Raw genomic sequence first — 20,185 nt, 5'->3', positions numbered from 1 at the left:
TTTTATAACCTTCACATTAATCAATACATTCTGAGGTGACAAGGACAATTATACAATTGGCACTTAATGAACTGTGCAATGTATTTCACAGACCATTGCTTGTTTCTTGACTTCCATACCTTAAAAAAATTCTAATTTCTGTATAAATGCTCATAAATGACAGTTCTTTATTTGCAGACAGCAGACAGCAAATATTCTATCCATGTCACTATTTTTTAATTTTTTTTGGTAGTGACAGAAATTTGATCGATCTGACACAATAGGTCTCAGTGAGTGAACTTATTAAGCGTCTCAGCTACAGAGAGATTTGGGGAGAGGGGGGTGGGGGTATTATACAGAAGAACATCAATCGGATGCTGCCATTATTCTCTTCGCCCACTAGGTGGCGATGTGCACAGTGCCAGCCTCAGCCTTTACTGCACGGTTCACAATGCACAGCGTCTCCTCTCCCATTAGAATGAGCCCAATTCATTGAATCTGCAGAATTCATGACGTTCCCCTTACGTGTTTTTTCAGCACTTTTCCCCTCTGCCTGTGTCTCTCATTAGCCTTCTCACCTACCGACTGATCCCTGTACATCTGGCTTGACTAGACCCCAGCAAGCTAATGAGGACTTGATGCAGGCTCATCTAGTGGTTTTGTATTTTGGAGGGGGAGCTATGCCTGCACAACAGGATGGAGGAACACTGAGGGAGACCAAGGTTTGATCCAATCTTTTACATTTAATAAAAAAAAAAAAAAGCCTCTTTAATAACCCAAGCGACTGAACATCCATCAAACAGCAACACTCCAACAATTGGATCAACATGAGGATCTGAGACCTACACATCAAAAATAAGGTACAAGCTGCACCCCACTTGCACTTATATTCATTCTCCTGACTGCTCATTATGCTTGTAGTACAATTACATTGCCTTGTCTGCCCTACTGAGCAAATGTGATCAGGAAGTAGCAAAAATCAGAAGAAAAAGTCAATAGGGTAACAGCAGCCTGTGTCTGTATATCGAAACATATATTATTATCAGAAACTTAAAAAAAGAGAACGTGAGATATTTCCTTTCTGTATAATTCAGCAAATCATCAGAAATTTGTCACTTAGATCTTGTGGAATATAATAGCTGGGCTTATCTGATAGCAGATCATCAATTATATATTACCATATGTATTTCATCAAAGCTCATTATCTAATCCTCTGTGTCTCTTGGGTTAAATAATAGGAAACTAATTAATCCTTTTTTTCACTCCATAATGATCTGAACTGTATGCCTAGCAATTAAGCAGGGATGCTATTTAAACTACGGATTTGCACCAAGATGCAATATTAGGTGCGAAACAAAAAATACATTTTAATAAAAGAAAAATAAACTTTTATTAGTTCTGCTTTATGTTAAATGGGCAAATAGATATATTATATGCAATTGGTGAGAAAGTAGCTTTTAATCTGAATTGTCTCTGCCCATAACTAACATTTCATTATGTAACTTGGGGGAGGGGATCTGGTGATGGTCCCAGCAGGGGAATCACATCTGAGGGTCATCGTCACCTCAAGCTCCCTTCTGCATTGTCTGTGGCCAAACACAGTAAACAACTGTCAACTTTTTATTGAATAACCCAGGACTCACAATCGAACAGCAAAAATATGTTGATTCTGCTCAGTCTGTCGTATAATAACATTTTTTAAGCGTTTCCTGGATGATGTTGGTGCGTTGGATATTTCTTATTAATACAAATTCTACATTAATAGAATCATTTGTGAAACGCAGAGAGTTAATAGAGATCACTAGCTCTGTCACCATGGTGACTGGGGGGGGGTCTGTTTATTTAATCAGACAAAAACACTTTACAGTACATGTTAAAATATAAATATATATACACAGTACATGTTTTCATAATATAGTAAATGTGATTATTTTGTTGCAAGTTTTGTTTGCCTTGTTTCATAATATATAGTACCTGTTATTATGGTGAAAATAACATATAAATCATGTTGTCTGGGTTAAATCATTGGAGGCCGCAGATTTAATCCTTTGCAAATTTGCAGGATGTGTATAGTTTTTAGGATAACCAGCCTTGGACACATAAATGTGTTTCCAGCACCAAGGACAGAGCAGAGGTTTGGCTGAATGTACAACTCTGAGGCTGATGTTGGGCTCTGCAGTTCTAGATAGGGGGAACTTGTAGAGCAGGATCAAGCGTCCTGTGCCTGTTAGAGTGTACTGTAGCTGGAGTGGTACAGATTGCCTGAGTCAGCTTTACAGCAATCTATATATATATATATATATATATATATATATATATATATATATATATATATATAGTGTGGCATTTTTTTTTATGTGATTGTTCATATAGTTAGTCACATACTGCGTTTGTATAGTATCGCATTGCGTTTTTACGGAGGCCCACTAGCCTGTCTGAACAGCAGCTTGCAATTTTGGAAGTCTCTGTTTAAAATCCCACAAAAAACTACTGATCCATATCATGAAGTAATATGTCTTTGTGACGATGTTGCATTAGTACTTTGTTTGCTGCCCTCTTAGACTTTGTAACCAGGATGACTCAGGGGCAGAGAATGGTTTAGAATGATGTAAAGCAAGGATTTGTGAGTTTAGCTATCGTGGACTTCTGTAGATCAAGGCTGGAATCTAATGCTGGAGATCTTTGCAAATCGAGATGTTAAAAACAGTGTTTGTGTTGAAGACCTGCTCACAATAAATCATACTGGTAGATGGTAATCCACAGACATGAGGGTGATATGCAAATACTTATTTAAATACTAAATATATATATATATATATATATATATATATATATATATATATATATATATATATATATATGTGTATATATAATATTTTTAGCTTAAAATGTTTGTCTATAAATTGTACAAATTTAATGAAAACTGTTGATAACTCTTGATGACTTGTTTCATAGCCCTTAATTTGGTCATCACCAGGGGCAGGCTAGGCTGGGGGCAGGTGGGCGTTTGCCCCCCAGTTCTGCCCCATGTTTGGCTACCTTGGGTTGAGTCACTGGGCCACCTACATGTTTTTCCTTTAACATGTTCCTAAAAGGCTGCTGAGCGGAGTATTGCACCCCCTGGGCTATAGTTTGCCAGCCCTCCCCTGGTCATCACAATACATAATATTGATTTAATACGTATTGTTCTGAAGCTGTCAATTCAGTCGTGTATGTTAAAAAGGATTTGTCATATTAGAGCAAGTAAGAGTCATAGTTAGTCATATATGTCATTTCACACTCTTGCTTTAATAATTTGTTTCTGTAGAATATTGTATTCCGGTACTTGGGGTAGGAAGCTGATTTTACACACATCAATTCTATCACAGCCCCAAGCAGAGTCATTTTAACAAGGTCTAATAATCTGTTTTATTAAAGGACACAATAAAGTGTCGGCTACCTGTTGTATTATTTAGATATAAATGTGGGGTCCACGCTGCATCTACAAGAGCCTACCTCCGCAGCAATCTTTCACTGGATATCTCTTGTTATATCTACTCACGGGTCTACTGCAGAGCCTCTGAATTATAGCCAACACCATCGCTAATTATTGATCAACAGCCGTCTACTCTGAGCACTGTAGAAAGTGACAGGTCATTGAGGGTATGCTGGAAAATCTACAGAGATAACTAGTGAAGCTTCGCCATGTGTTTCACCAACAAAACATTGAAAAGCTAGATTTTTGTACAGTAATATATTTATAGAAAAGAGATGACAGGTCGACCAGCCTTCAATTCGTGTAAACATAAATGTGAGCTAGGAACAGTTTCGGTAGCAGTGCCCCTTTAAACGAGGACCTGTTTTGGCTGGGTTATTTGTCGTATAGACGTGTCTTCCGTGTTGCATCTGACTAAGCAAAATAATATGGATCCGCGCTACGTGTTCTGCAGCGTTCACCAACTGCAGGAGCTAATGACAACCTTGCAGAGCTTAACATTGTGAAGAAAAGTTTTCAAATGTAAAAAAGTCAAAAAAGTATAATACTTGGCTTCTATCTACTAAATGTGAAACCTATCTAAATGTACATACGGTAAATACACTAAGCTACAGCATCGGTGAGTATACATTGCTTTCATTTGTATTTAAGCCTACAACATACTTCAGAGCTGTTAGTTTGCGGGGACTGGAGCAAGAAAGAATAGAGACGGGAGGTTGCTCTGCACAGTTATGCACCGTAAGCCTGAATAATAAATTTATTTGTAATCCTTCCACGCTGCAGTGCATTATGGGTAATCTTTTTATGGTAGTCACATTACCCACAGAATGGGGTGGGTCTGATCCAATGGATGAAACTGGATGCCAACTAATAATGCAGCCAAGAGAAGGTTTTGTGTATATATATATATATATATTTATATAAATATATATATATATATATATATATATATATATATATATATATATATATATAGTTTATATGGGTAGCAATTTATAAAAGCACAGCTATTTAATATATCTTTTTTAGTATTGTTATTATCTTTTATTTATAACGCACCAGGAGTTGTGTAGCTGTGTACATTGAGGGAATCATGGTACAAATAGATTGCATGCAATGACATTAATCAGAAGATAATGATGGTCCTACCTGAATAAGCTTATGAGCTTACATTCTAAGAGGGGAAACATTGATACATGAGGTAACACAGTTATAATTGGCGGTGGGGAATGTGGGTGTGGCTACTGTAAGGCTGCAGCATTATCAGCCACCAATAATAACGCAGCTATAGGCAGGTAGATATGAGATAGATAGATAGATAGATATGAGATAGATAGATAGATATGAGATAGATAGATTGATAGATAGATAGATATGAGATAGATAGATAGATAGATAGATAGATAGATATTAGATAGATAGATAGATAGATAGGCAGGTAGATATGAGATAGATGATAGATAGATAGATATGAGATAGATAGATAGATAGATAGATAGATATGAGATAGATAGATAGACGATAGATAGATAGATAGATGATAGATAGATAGATAGGTAGATATGAGATAGATAGATAGATATGAGATAGATAGATATGAGATAGATAGATAGATAGATATGAGATAGATAGATAGATAGATAGATAGATAGATAGATAGATAGATATGAAATAGATAGATAGATATGAGATAGATAGATAGATAGATAGATAGATAGATAGATAGATAGATATGAAATAGATAGATAGATATGAGATAGATAGATAGATAGATATGAAATAGATAGATATGAGATAGATAGATAGATAGATAGATAGATAGATAGATATGAAATAGATAGATAGATAGATAGATAGATATGAGATAGATAGATATGAGATAGATAGATAGATAGATAGATAGATAGATAGAGAGATAGATAGATAGATAGAGAGATAGATAGATAGATATGAGATAGATAGATAGATAGATAGATAGATAGATAGATAGATATGAGATAGATAGATAGTTAGATAGAACTGAAATAGATAGATAGATAGATATGAAATAGATAGATAGATAGATAGATAGATAGATAGATAGATAGATAGATATGAAATAGATAGATATGAGATAGATAGATAGATAGATAGATATGAGATAGATAGATAGATAGATATGAAATAGATAGATAGATAGATAGATAGATAGATATGAGATAGATAGATAGATAGATATGAGATAGATAGATAGATATGAGATAGATAGATAGTTAGATAGAAATGAAATAGATAGATAGATAGATATGAAATAGATAGATAGATAGATAGATAGATAGATAGATAGATAGATAGATATGAAATAGATAGATATGAGATAGATAGATAGATAGATAGATAGATAGATAGATAGATAGATATGAAATAGATAGATAGATAGATGGGAGATAGATACCTGTCAACAATATAGTCATATATGATTATAAAAAAAATGATATATTATTTTCCTTTGATAAACATTAAGGTTAGGCTGTGTTACAGTTGTCCCAAATTGCAGACACATGTTATAGCTGCATACGATACTGACCCAGGACTTAGACCAGACCCTTAGCTGGTGCAAGAGATTCGGCAGAAAGACAAGAAACTGTCCCACACGCAGAGCTTCATTCCGACGCGGCTGCATTAGCTTCAGTTTGGCACTCCCACATTGTGCATCGAGTACAGACACACGACCCTTCCCCGCCCCGTTCACTCCCCAAAATCGTAGACCGTCGTAACTGTTATTAGCGTTGGCATATGCAGCAGACTTGCTTTCGTTGCCGGCCGAGTGTCTCGTTCCGGGCATGGGCAGAAGGGAATTGCATATGATACGCACAAAAAACAGAGATACGTTCCTTAATGACTCAAAGCCAAAATATTTATTTTCCTCACCCCTCTAGCAGGTTTGTGCCCTGAGCCGTGGTCCCTCTCTCACAGCAGGGCATGCTGGAAGTTGTAGTGTCAGAGCAACAGGAGAGCCCAGCGTTGCTTAATACTACATAAGCAGCACAAAACCACAAACACATTTGTTCCGCTGATGTTTGACAAATTACCCTTATAATCATTTATCCTCCAAATCATTTATATTACCTATATTTACAATGATTGTCTATCATCACTCAGTCATTACTGATAGTTGATCTATCTTTGTACACACACATAAGTTTAATTCATTATTTCATGTAACCCTTTCATTTGTAGAGGCCAATGCTTAATTATCTGTTTCTCGGTTTATTTACCATCATAATTGAGCTATTGAGAATCAGGGAAGTCAGTGTCTGACATCCTCTGTAACATGATATTTTACATAATGTTAAAATAAATATGATATGGTCTGTTTTAAACAACAGTATAATAAAGAATGAATTGTTTCAGGAACAAATGTGTTTTGTTGCTGGGGCACCCATGCCAGGGTGAAGCTTTATTCCAACGTTGACCTGATAGAACACAGAAAATATTCTGCTTTGTCCATTAGGCGATTACTGTTCCATCGATGTCTGTCGCTGATATTTCATTTACCATCAACAGAGAAATAAATATAGCAGCTTAAACTTATATTAGTAAATACAAACAAATGTCTGAACACTTATAAACAATTGTATTCAAAATATTCTATATTTCGATGACATATCTGTTAAACAAAGTTGACAGTTTGTGACATTGTGCCGCAAAAACCGCACAGATTAGATTCTAAACAGTGTCAGTAAATGTTAATTATCCTGGGCTGTTTTGGTTCAAGTATTTGCAGTGTTAATAAACCCTGCTTCCCTATTATTGGGATCCAAAGGACAAGTGCCAGGAATACGGTGATAATGCAAATCGTACCATTAGGATCCATGAGGCCTGAGGGAGAAAATCAATTTATCATGGACCCACATTATTTACAAGAAGGAGAGGTGGGAATGCGGGCAGAGTCGGGGACACTCCCCGAAATTCTGCTATATATAGAGCTATCCCCTAAATTGGATGATAGGTCTGTGATTTGAGAGCCCAGATTGATGGTCTATTTGGGGATCAGCGTTATATGGCATACTTGCCAACTCTCCCGGAATGTTCCGGAGACTCCCGTTTTTGTTTCCCCCCGCAACAAAAAACGACATTTTGTCGCAGGGGGCGGGACCAAAATGCCGCGATTTACCGCGCCCCGCCCCTCCCACCCTCCAACCACGCCCCCTGCCTGGGATCTCCCGGAATGACGTTTTAAAAGGTTGGCAAGTATGGTATATGGGCAAATAGCCTGTCAACACAGAAGACAGGTCTTACATGAATTTAGTGCAGGCGTAAAAGAAGAGGAGAATTAAACCCGCTCAGACCTCAAGGGAGGGCTGGCAAATTTTAGCCCAGGGAGTGAGACTCGGCTCAGCGGCCTAATGGGGAGCGGCCTGGGGGGGGGGGGTTAGATGTCAGGGCTTCAACAGCTTTATAATGAAATAGATAAGTAAAGGTACTACACTGAGGAGCTCAAAGAAGGCAAAACAGGCTGTCTGGAGGAAATTCTGTTTCAAGACATGTTCTAAAAACCCAGTGGGTTAACCATTGACTCAAATGGCAGCTTTATAGATGTAATTACCCAAAAGCATATATATTCCTGAATACAAGTGGCTCACGTGTATTTTATGCTCAGAAACAAATCTGATTTTTTTTTTCTAATTAATTTTTTTCTTTTGTACATAGTTCATAGTTTATATCAAAATCTTTATTCTCATTACCCAGTAAGCTAAAAAAAAACTATGTCCCAAGGGCAAACACATTCAGGAAATACCTGTATCAACATGCAAAAGACCATATTGCTTTTATTATTTTTTAGGTATTTTCCATGTTGAAAAAGTAACCAACAAATAATACGTTCCCCAATTACGTATCTTTTAAATAAACATTGTAACTGAAACAAATTGATAAGAGGTTTTTAAAATAGAGCTTTGTATTGTGCGCATGTTATTTGCTGTGACAAAGGAGATGTAAAACTCGCTGAGCCGGAGAAGGACGGAGGATGCAGAACTGGCGCTGATACATAATAAAATCAGCTAATTAAAATAACACACTGTTGTTTCAACTCAATGAGATTATTTGCTGGTATGGTACAACGGGATAAAGGGTGCAACACAAAAACACCAAGGAGTTATCCCCTGATACAGTAAAATAAATAGAGGAACTGTCTATTGGGCTTACGTAGAGCACAGGGATCATGACCAAAGCTTTTATCTTTACATAGGATAAATAGGAGTATAGGATATTAAACATATGGGTTGACTAAAGGGAGATTTAATATAGCATGTGAAATTATTCTTCCCGTTAAATAATGGCCACTGAACCTTAAATAAAGCCTGATCATTTTGCGAAAGCGTAAAATGTTCGCTTGTATAAAACCTTTGCTGGTCATTTTTTTGCATTCATATTGCAATAATCATACACAACGGATGCACAGATAGACCATGACCGTGACATGTGTTGTGCATGTGCCTTACAAGGGCAAAGGCAGGATTTGTAGAGGGGGGTTTCCACACCACGCCGCCAGTGGGCGTGACCAGCATGCATGGGGGCGTAGCTATAATTTTAGACAGTGCTTGGCTGCTCTCCAACTCTCCCTATCCCCATAATACACATAAGCAATGCTGCGTGCATTACTGTTAGGTGCACGCAGCTCTTCCTTTTTCAAGCAGAGCCGTGTGAAGCGTGAGCAGGGTCCAGCCACCTCAATTATACAGTGCCCCAGGCTTGGAGGGGGGTTTCCAGGCACTAGGAATCCCCCTCTCGGGTTTGCCTATGCCTTATGTATGCGCTGATCCATAAACGTAAGCTTTTCTTAATGATCCAGGTTACCTTATTATAGAAAGAAAACTCTAGCAGTGCTTACTCCTGTTATACACTGTGCTCCTGAGTCATCTTCGGGTGCCGTATCTTGCGTGAGACAGCTCTGCGCATTCTTAGAAACGGCCCTTACTCCAATGAGCACAATTGAATCCAATTCATGTCTCAGCGCAAATGACACTTATGACTGACTGCAACTTGAAGGCGGGACGGGAGAGGGAGGGGGCGGATGAACATGGCACTGTACAGTAAGGGCATGCCGAAAATGTGCCAATGAAAATGAGGATGATTCATTATTGAAGTAAGAAGTTGGAGACCATTACCAGTCGGTATAAGGACGTGAGTTCTGCATCAGTTACGAGCTGGCATAGGTGGGGTCATGTGCTATACTTTTTGTGGGTCCCAATCTGCACCTCCAAATTGCCCCAAGAATCAGAAACTTGAAGCTGCAGTAATTCAATGGCCATACAAATGTGCATTTTAATGTATAAAATAATATTAGCATAGGTGGTTTATCATGGGTTCTGCTAGTTAACAACAAACTTGCAAAAAAAGAGCACAGTGCCAGTCTGCAGCAGCAAGGCATGCAAATATGTTGTTGTCTCCATTAGTCTCTGGATTTTGTGAAGCAAACAGTGGTCTAGTAAGAGTTTCCTTGTAGTCCCACATTTGCAGAGTAAAACTTGTTGTTACAAGTTTCGCATAGGTTTAACCCATTAGACTTAATATCACATGGCTACTTTCTGTGACAAGAAAATGACATCCTAATATTGTAAAAAAAACTATAACAAGGCTAATGTAACTACAGTGCACACATATAATGTAACCTGTACTAACAAAGAACATATATAATCTGTATACACACTGCATCACGTTATTAATAAGCCCAGGTGGGAGTAATGTATCAAAATATACTCCAAATGTAATCTTGACATGTTCATTCCTTTCTCGTCTTAAGGTTATTTTTTGTTTGCTAGATCCTAAAAATTGAAAGGACAGGATCATTTTAACCATCTCTACCAGCGTTTATTCCCAACATCTGCTCTGCTAATTTGAGAGGTTCCTGACAGGCTCATTTTATGTCCATCTTATTCTGTGTTCCATCCAATCCCACCTTCACAAAAGAACTCCCAAGTGTTTCCCTAGGCTGCGTGTATCCATTGTTCTACTGACAAATAGATGAAATGTCCCCAGAGGCTGACATAAACTTTCTCAATTGTTAGGGACTCTCCCTGCTTGAGGACAATGCATTACCAACTCTTACTGTAATCAGAGACACAAAGAGATAAATGTGTCTTATAGACCCATGATGGCCGTGTTCACTCTCACTAGATACGCTCATTTGACCACTACAAAGAGATGCCGAGTATAACAGTGTGGAGAACACATTTTCTGCTTAGGAAGCAATACTTTCTGAGCTGGCACAGTGGTGAAGACTGCGAAAAGGTCATTTCAGTTATTCTAAATTAATCTAGAAATTACATTTGCAATTACTTGATTTAGAAAGAGGTGGACGTTTATCAATCTCTACGTGAACCAATATACATTAAGGGCCTGATGTAGCGTCGGACGCAATTACGAGTACAGGTACTCCTCACTTAACAACCTACCCATTTAATGACCGCTCGGAGTTACAAACAGGTTCTCCCTGGGTCCTCATTGTTATAATTGCTGCTGTTTGTAGAGCTTTACTGTACACATGTTTATTTTCTGTTATGCAGTGTTATGTAATGTAAAGCAAACTAACAAAATACAGTTTTCTTTAGTCTATTTCTTCATTCAGAATCAATAAAAATGATTACAATACATGTAGGTGCATATAACAGTACTGTACTCACTTAGCGACCAATTCGCTTAACGACCTAGTCGTAGGAACGGAACTCGGTCGTTAAGTGAGGAGTACCTGTACAAAAAACACTTTTGGCCAAGGATCCGTTTCAGTTTGCGCTCTGACTGAGACGGATCTCCCCCCTTGCACCTCTTTGCGCTTAGAGAGCTGGAACGGGGAAGGTAGTGGGCGAGTCAAGCAATGCAAAGGTGTTCACTCACTTTACATGCTGTGCTGAGTTGAAAGCAGCCACGGATAGGTCTCTAGGAGACGTGTCTTTTGCGGGTGCTTCCTACTGGTGCAACAGACCTTGCTGTGTTAAACAAAGAAAAAAATAATTACATTTTAAAAAGGTGTGCACCCAATCACAAACAACGGGCTTGATTCATTAAGGAAAGTTAAGCAAAAAATGAGTAAGATTTCTTACTCTACTTTTCTGGACAAAACCATGTTACAATGCAAGGGGTGCAAATGAGTTTATTATTTTGCGCATAAGTTAAATACTGGTTGTTATATATGTAGCACACAAATACGTGATAGCTTTATTTGTACACTGACATTGAAAGTTGATCTAGGACATGCCCTGCCCCAACTAAAAGTCTGCCATCACATTTTAAATTTTCCTCCCCCTCCAATGCAACATGGTTTTGCCTTACTTACTTTTGCTTAACGTTCCTTAATGAATCAGGCCCAGCATAACTGATCCTTGTGCTGTTTGGGGGTGGGAGAAGCAGGATTTATTTATTTTTTTCCATAAATTTATTCAGTAATCTGCTTTATATGGCTGCTCTGACTGATACACTTAATTGTACCATGCACACCGGCCCATAGGCAGATAAAGAGCTGTGTTTGTACATAGTATTCCGAGTCGCACAGATCTGAAGATCCATGCTACTTGGAATACTGTGTAAATTACGGGATGCAATTTGCACTAACAATTTCAGTGTAAATTGCACCCAGCTCTGTATCAAGCCCTAAGTAGCTGGAACACTGTCAATTGAGGAAGGAAGGACAGGATCTGGTCATTTTATTTCTTATTTTATAGACTTTTTACTGTTTGGCGTTAACTGTGCCAACAACTATCTATATTTTCTCAACTTTTAGTCTTTTTATGGATAATCAACTCCAATATTTGGTGAGAAATGCCTGTCCTTAGCGTACCTGGCAGCAATAAAATTAGGGACTGTTTAGGCCACACCCTTGATCCATCCCAGGCATGCCTCCACCCAGCCACGCCCTCAAGCTGATAAGCCACACCCTGAAGTCCCTGAGCCACAGTCTCTTTCTGCAGTGGTAAACCAGGACTGTCTTGCGAAAAAGAGGGACTGTTCCAGGATTTGCAGAAGCCCAATGATGTATTTAAGCCCAATGATGTATGTATGTGTTAAAACTCACCATTGTACTTTCCATTATATACTCCCCTCACTTTTGAAGTTCTCCTTTTATTTCTCATCCTCTGTTGTCACATAGCAGTCCTTGTTTAATTTACTATATATTCTTCCTCTTTTTCCTTCACTCAATTGCCTCTCAGTTTTATTCACGACTCATCCAACTTCTTCTCAAGCATTTTCCCATTATCGCTGATTTGTCCATAGGTGTAGAGCGTTATTTGAGTTAGAACAACCCATCGCAACTTGATTGGAAGTGCAGAATTGATACTTCTGTTGACTAATAAAGGATCCATAATACTAGCAGAGTTCTCGCTAGGTGACCAAAGTCCCTCAACTAGTTACCTACATATACAGCCAGTATGGGACATTGCTGTTCAGAGAATGCAAATTACCAACGAGTTTTGGATTCTATAAGTACCGCCCCGTTTTCTTAAAAGTCTCCAGTGACATTCTAAAGAATTATAGCTCACAGAGAAATAGGAGAGATGGCAGTGTTCTTACAAGTCTCCAGTGATATTGTACTGTGCCATAGCTCACACAGAAATAGGAGAGGTGGCAGTGTTCTTACAAGTCTCCAGTGATATTGTACTGTGCCATAGCTCACACAGAAATAGGAGAGGTGGCAGTGTTCTTACAAGTCTCCAGTGATATTGTAGTGTGCCATAGCTCACACAGAAATAGGAGAGGTGGCAGTGTTCTTACAAGACTCCAGTGATATTGTACTGTGCCATAGCTCACACAGAAATAGGAGAGGTGGCAGTGTTCAGTGCTGAAAGAGAAATAATAGGGCTGGCAGTGTTCTTAAAAGTCTCCAGTGATATTGTACCGTGCCATACGTCACACAGAAACAGGAGAGGTGGCAGTGTTGTTGCCAGTCTACAGTTTAAGTGCCATTGCTGAAACAGAAACAATAGGGGTGGCAGTGCTCGGAACAGTCTCCGGTCACATAGCTCTGTTCCATCGATATGGATTCACATCAGTCCACAGAAGACCAGGAGCACCAAGAAGCTGCTGGCACCAGTCATGATGATAGTAATCCCTCTACGTCATCAGCTAAAGCCTATGTTAAAGTGCATAGTGTTTTTAAGTCAGGGAAACAAAAATGTAAAAAAAAAAGGTTTTACCCCGATAAAGAAAAAAACACCTGTAATCAATGCAAAGTTAAACATTCCCAAGGACAATTCCATCTTGCACCACTTTTCTGCCACTGCTGTGTGGGAATGTTTCTTAGATGTGCTATGAACTGCCATGTGTTTGTGCCGTTGCTCTGTCGCTTAGCATCCAGCCAGGTCGCTGCAGTCTTTGTGGATGAAAATAATATTGTGACCTGTGAGGTGGTCAAAATTGACTGCAAACGGCTGAAAGTTAGTGTTATTGAGGATAATAATAATAATGTAGGAACAAAAAAAGAGCAAAATTATGTGATTTTAGCATATTTTAGCAATTTTTCAAAAAAATACAGATCCAAAACCAAAACACACGAGGTTGGTTTTGCCTAAACCAAAACACGAACTTAATACAGATCCAAAACCAAAACACGGGGGTCAGTGAGCATCTTTAGCAGAAAGCTATTTTATTTTTATATACTTTTTTTTCCATATGTTTTTTTTAATAACTCCTGGATAATGTGATAATGAGTCTGAGGCATCTCAAGATGCATCCAGTTTTGCACCTGTAGACATACGTACACTCACGTACACATGCACACATCCAGGTCATAATCACAACAAAAGTTTTGAGCGCATATTCGCTATCAGGCTTGATATAATACGGCAGATATAATATTCCTTTTCTCGTATGAATGAGAGTAGCAAAATAATTCTTTGTAAAATATGCACGCAAAGTCCTAAAATATATGCACCATCAAGGAGGAAAGCACCAATCAGCTTAAGAGGTGAATCTGCAAACAGCCAATCAGAAGCGGCTAGCTAGTGCTGGCGACCATCATCAGTGTGTGTTTTCAGCAGATGCAAAAGATTAGATTTTTGACAGGCCCATATGCGTCCGCATGCTTGTCTACCTTAGTGCATTTGCGTGAACATGCCGTTACTTTACTAGCCCTACGTTAAATCTTAGTTGCCTTCTCTCCCGGAATGTCCAGGAGACTCCTGAATTTTTGTGAGATCTTCCGGACTCCCGGGAGAGTAGGGCAACCTCCCACATCCAGCTCTCCTGGTTGGGGAAATGGGTGGGGGCAGAGCTAAATGTGTCATCCTGACCCCACCCCCTTCTGTGATAGGCTGAAATTGTCAAAGATCAGCAGGGGTGGGGCCTAACCACACAATTTGCATGGACACACCCCCATGAAGGACCCCCTCCTGGTCAGCTTGCTGTAAAAGCCATCAAGCAGGCACAGACATAGATATGTGTAACTCTGTATAATTGAATATGTGTGCAGCTTGTTTTGTCGGCATGTGCAGTACAAATTTGAACAATTTATGCTACGTAAATGGGCACACGTCCAACTCAGGATCAGGGACGATGTGTCCTGGATAAACGTTCCTTTAGATGTCTATCAAGCAATGTGATGATTATAGTCCATGAAGGGGTTCACACTTTTTGCTCCCGCCTTGGTATATTTAAAATAAGTTCTAATGGAGTATAACTCTGTCACAGCTTTCTAAGTGATCCCGAGACTCAAAAGGATGAACATAGGAAGTCTGGTACCAGAAAAACACATCGGCACAGAGGCAAAAATCAATTTACAGTCAGGAAAGCCTGCACGTACTCGCAGTAAAGAGACACCGTAGGGAGTTCTCCTCGCACGAGGGAAGTACACAGTGAAATGGTTCTAGCTCACCCCAGTAGCCTGAAGTGTTTTTATACATGTACTGACAACAAAACAGCAGCAGGAAAAAGAGCTGGAATGAGATAAGGCATGGAAATTTACATAGCCTAGGAAGGCCATCATGCAATGTCAATAAAATCACAATTACAGGGCTGCCGCTTATCCTCGGGGATATTAACATTGTATTACATGTGTCAAACGCAGCCGTGTGATAATATACATTACTCATTTGTTCCACCCTTTCGTTAAAGCTTTAAGTCCAGTGTTGACACACATCATTTTTATAGCATGTTTCAAAAACCATTATCACATTACAACGATGCTATGTGCATACTAATGAGATCAATGCAGCACTGATGTCTTCCATATATCTAATATTTATATATATATATATATATATATATATATATATATATATATATATATATATATATCTGATAGGTACAACAGAGGAAAGGTGCAATGTTTATTTCTTGTTATTGAGATACATATATATATATATATATATATATATATATATATATATACATACATAGAGAGAGAGAGAGATAGGTATATAGATATAGATATATATTGTGGCACACATGAACAGCTTTTGTTTTTTAAACAGTACTTTTATTGTTCCACCACACTAAGGCAGATACTTTCTGTCATGATGACACCAGGTAACCTAACTCAGACTAGACATAGTCCCTCTTTCTAATCACTGGCCACTGTTTGGCATCGGTCGCGCTGCATATTAGCACAGTACTGGTTTTATACCTGAGACTCCTCCCACAGCCTTAGCTTGATTGACAGGTGACACTCCCACCTGGTCCTTAGAGAAGGAGGTCTCTTCAGGTGCTCGGTTTGATCTGTCTCACTGCAGACACACCCAGTCAGCTGTAAAAGAAAACGTTTTCACTTCTACTATGCCTTCGCCTGTAGACTGTTAGGGGAACACCTAATTCCTCTCTTAGATGCCTGTGGCAAATCACTCCCTTTTTCACTATATATATATATATATATATATATATATATATATATCCCTTAGATATTCTTATAGAATGTTGGAAAATGGTTGCAGTTACTGTAATTAATTATTTACAGGGCATGTTTCTTGGCAGTCGAGGCTCTTAAACAGGGTGAAAGGGGAAGGGGATGAGGGGGAAAAACTTTTTTTTAGCAACAGGACCCTCACTGTTTGCTCACCGCAACAGGGTCTCAGCGTTCGCTCTCAGCAGCGACCTCTGCTGGTCGGTTTGTGTAATGATCTAAAATCTAGGAGGAGCTGACACAAGGCTTAAAATAACTGCTGGCTCCCGATTGGCTAGTCATGGCGGGAAACTGTACTGGTGCACAAACTGACATTTAACATTAGGAAAGAATAATGAGAGTAAATACAGTCATATATCCCCCAACCACTGATTCAAAAAATAAAAATATAATGTGACCATGTGTCAGATATCAGCAAATAACGGCACATCACGTCAGGGTGTATATAGGTCAGATGTAAGTCTCTGGAGCCAATTCTACGCTGATCATCAGTCCCTAGTGTGTTAATGTTTGTGATGTGACAGCTCACTCGACAAATTAGTGCATTAATAAAGTGTCTGAACCCATCTGTCATTCAGATGAGCAGCACCGGATATAACAGGGCAAACGTTTACGCATTGTTAAGTTGTGACTGCACAGAGAACAAACTGGGTTATTCTCGTGTCTGTGCTGACAGCGGTTTTACATTGGGAAACTGATGGGCCTACAGGGCACGTGTGCAGCACTAATAGCACAAATAGTATAAACATACAAACACGTTTGCTAGACTTGAACAAAGGACACATGGTGGGAACATAGGAAGTTGTACAAGACTTGTCATCGTTTCTAAGCACTACTTCTGTTCTACAGAGGAAGAGAAGTAGTACTGTGCGATTAATCACGCATGTAGTATTAGAACAGGTCTAAAAAATTGTCTACAGAAGGAAAGAAATACTATGCAATTATTTATACTTGCAGTATAAAATCATACTGAGAATTGCATCTATAGTGGTTAGCACTTCTGCCTCACAGCACTGGGGTCATGAGTTCAATTCCCAACCAACTGTGTGGAGTTTGTATGTTCTCCCCGTGTTTGCGTGGGTTTCCTCCAGGTGCTCCGGTTTCCTCCCACACTCCAAAAACATACTGGTAGGTTAATTGGCTACTATCAAAATTGACCCTAGTCTCTCTCTCCCTCTCTGTCTGTGTATGTGTGTATGTTAGGGAATTTAGACTGTAAGCTCCAATGGGGCAGGGACTGATGTGAATGAGTTCTCTGTACAGCGCTGCGGAATCAGTGGCGCTATATAAATAAATGGTGATGATGATGATGATGATAAAATGGTTCATATTACAAATAACTAGGGACATTGTTAAAGACAAGCCTTCCTTGGGACTAGGACTCTTCCTGAAGGGTAGTTTGTTGTGGTGATGTTGTTAACATTCATTTATATATAGTGCCAAAATACTTGACAGGGCCCAGGACCTCTAGCAATAGAGTAGATATATCTGGTATACACATACTTGGGAAAATTAGGGGATACAATTCTGTAGTCATTTTCTGGGGCTGTGTATAGACATAGATGGAAAGGACAGAAAAGTTTATTTTTTTGTGGTTTTGACTGTGCTTTCCTATCTATCAATGAAGTCATCAGGGGGTAACTGACAAAGTATAAAGTCAGTTGACTAGAGCATCAAAAGACCAACCATTCTAGAGTCAAATCTTTAAAACCTAACACTCTTTCTGGAAGAGAATAGGAGAAAAAAATCATGAGACTTTATCTGGAAACTATGAAATGTAGATAACTGGTGAGTTATTTGTTGCAAATGGGCAAAATTGTAGCGTAATCAGCGGTGGAAGTGGGGGCCTCTTCTAAATTTCCACTAGGCGTATTCTCATGCGAATGAAATTGTGCGGTGGAACAACCCATTTCACAGGGGCACAAGCTCCAATGATAAAATTTTCCACTTCCATTTTTGCTTGACCATTCCGCACTTTGTTTGAAAATAACGCATTCCGTGGAATTTATACTCTATAATACCACTGGAAGGACGATGATGTCAGATCATTCAGCTATATAGTGTAGTTGAAGTATAGTAAGCTTGAAGTCCGGGCAGAACAAAAATGGCAGCAAACTTTAGGCAAAACAGTTTAGAACATTTTGCTTATTCCTACAGTGTACGGTATTTAAAAACTAAGAATATACACATTAGGTGATTAAATGACATGTTTGCAAATTAACGTACACTGTAATTACAACATGAATGCACATGTCAATACACTGTACTATCGCTTTCTTCTTTAGAACATTCTGCTGTTGACAGATGTTACAATACAGCTACAATATATAACAGAATACACTGCAGCCGCGTTCTGTATGGATTGTGGTATGTAGAGGCCAATCTCCAGCTAGTGCTTTTATAGAACCTCTGAGGGCTGCTCAGTGCCGTACCGGAGAGGCAGGATTACAGAGACATTGCACAAAGGAAAAATGCAGTTTGGTTATCCTGAGCTGATAAAATGTAAATCATTGCTGAAGCTCGAATCTTATTTGCTGAAGGAGAAGAGTGTAAACTGGATCAATGTGCACATACCGGGTCTGGCGCAGAGGTTGCTGCAATTGCGCTCCAAATCACAGGCGCTTGTTAGAAAAGCCGCAATTGCGACCATATGCAAACTGGCAGCTATCATAAATTGCGTGCTGGTCAGAAATGGACCTGGTCTATGCCAGACACATGTCACATACACATACCTCACGCTTTGCAACCATGTTTTTGATCATTTCATTTTATTTGCAACAAAAGCATTCGCTACTAAGCATCAATAAAACATCTAAAATCTCTCGTACGGCAGAAACAACTTCCTGTATCGTCTATGAAAAAAAAAAGGATTTTGCCGAAAACAGCCTGGGGTGGAGCAGAGATTGGATTACAATTAAATTTCATGTCGGTATGCATATAGCTATAAAATCAGTGACTGCGGGGTTAATGAATGTTGGGAACAGAACAGAATAAAGACGCCATAAACTATAACTCAGGACGTTCCTGAATAAACAAGTAAATGCATTGTAATATGCTACAAAATCGGTGACCTGTTTCAAAATATCGCTAGACAAGTAATGTCAATTCAATTATAAAAAAAACAAAACAATAAAATAAATCATGCATTAATACTAAAAGGTGACAAATTTTGCAGATATTTTGTTGGGCATGTGATGTTGCTTAAACTTTAGGGGGAGAAATAATACAAAGAAATCTCCGATTCTTTCATTATTACTCCTCTTTTTCTGTTTGTGCCTCTGCATTGATTGTAAAAAGCTCATTAACAAGATCTCTGGATTGGATGCAGATCATTAGCCAGCAAGATTTACATGCCGGAGACCTCACCGAGCGCGCTGTCTCTGAGATGAAAACGTGGATGAGCGGGTTCCTAGGAATGCATTCAGACAGGATAAATAACAGATATACAATATTTTACTGTTTTGCTAAAAAAAAAAAAGATTCCTACCAGCATGTATTAGGGGTATAGATATATAGGAGATATGTATAGAGAGATATGAGATACAGGACGTGGATGTGTGTGCCCTGTTTGAACAGCGCCTAGCGTGCAATAATGTACACAGAGGTGTTGGCACTGGTTGAATAGGGCGTAACTTGTAATCATATACACAAATATTTATTGTGCCCATTCCTGTGACCTACAAATCCATAGAACACAATTTGCTGCGAGTGACGTGTGGTCCCACCGCCCATGATGAAATTACATGTTTGCATTATTCTGCAGTGGGAATGGGGCATGGTGACATCGTTGCCCCCGCTACAGAATGCCGAAATTCACGGCATTGGATGGCAGGGCTTAATCTTGTCATTAAGCCCCGCCATCC

General features: G+C 38.9%; 1 protein-coding gene across 1 annotated transcript in view; it reads left to right on the top strand.

The window, feature by feature from the left end:
* The first annotated feature begins 417 nt into the window (after positions 1-417).
* The window catches only part of KCNJ6 (potassium inwardly rectifying channel subfamily J member 6), a 171,339-nt gene continuing 151,571 nt past the window's right edge, over positions 418-20,185 (top strand). The window contains exon 1 of the mRNA XM_075197246.1: positions 418-839. The gene's annotated coding sequence lies outside the window, so the exon portion shown is untranslated. The remainder of the gene's footprint in view (positions 840-20,185) is intronic.

The sequence above is a fragment of the Mixophyes fleayi genome, chromosome 2 (assembly GCF_038048845.1).
Source record: "Mixophyes fleayi isolate aMixFle1 chromosome 2, aMixFle1.hap1, whole genome shotgun sequence".
NCBI lineage: Eukaryota > Metazoa > Chordata > Amphibia > Anura > Limnodynastidae > Mixophyes > Mixophyes fleayi.
This window is presented reverse-complemented; position numbering and strand designations above follow the sequence as displayed.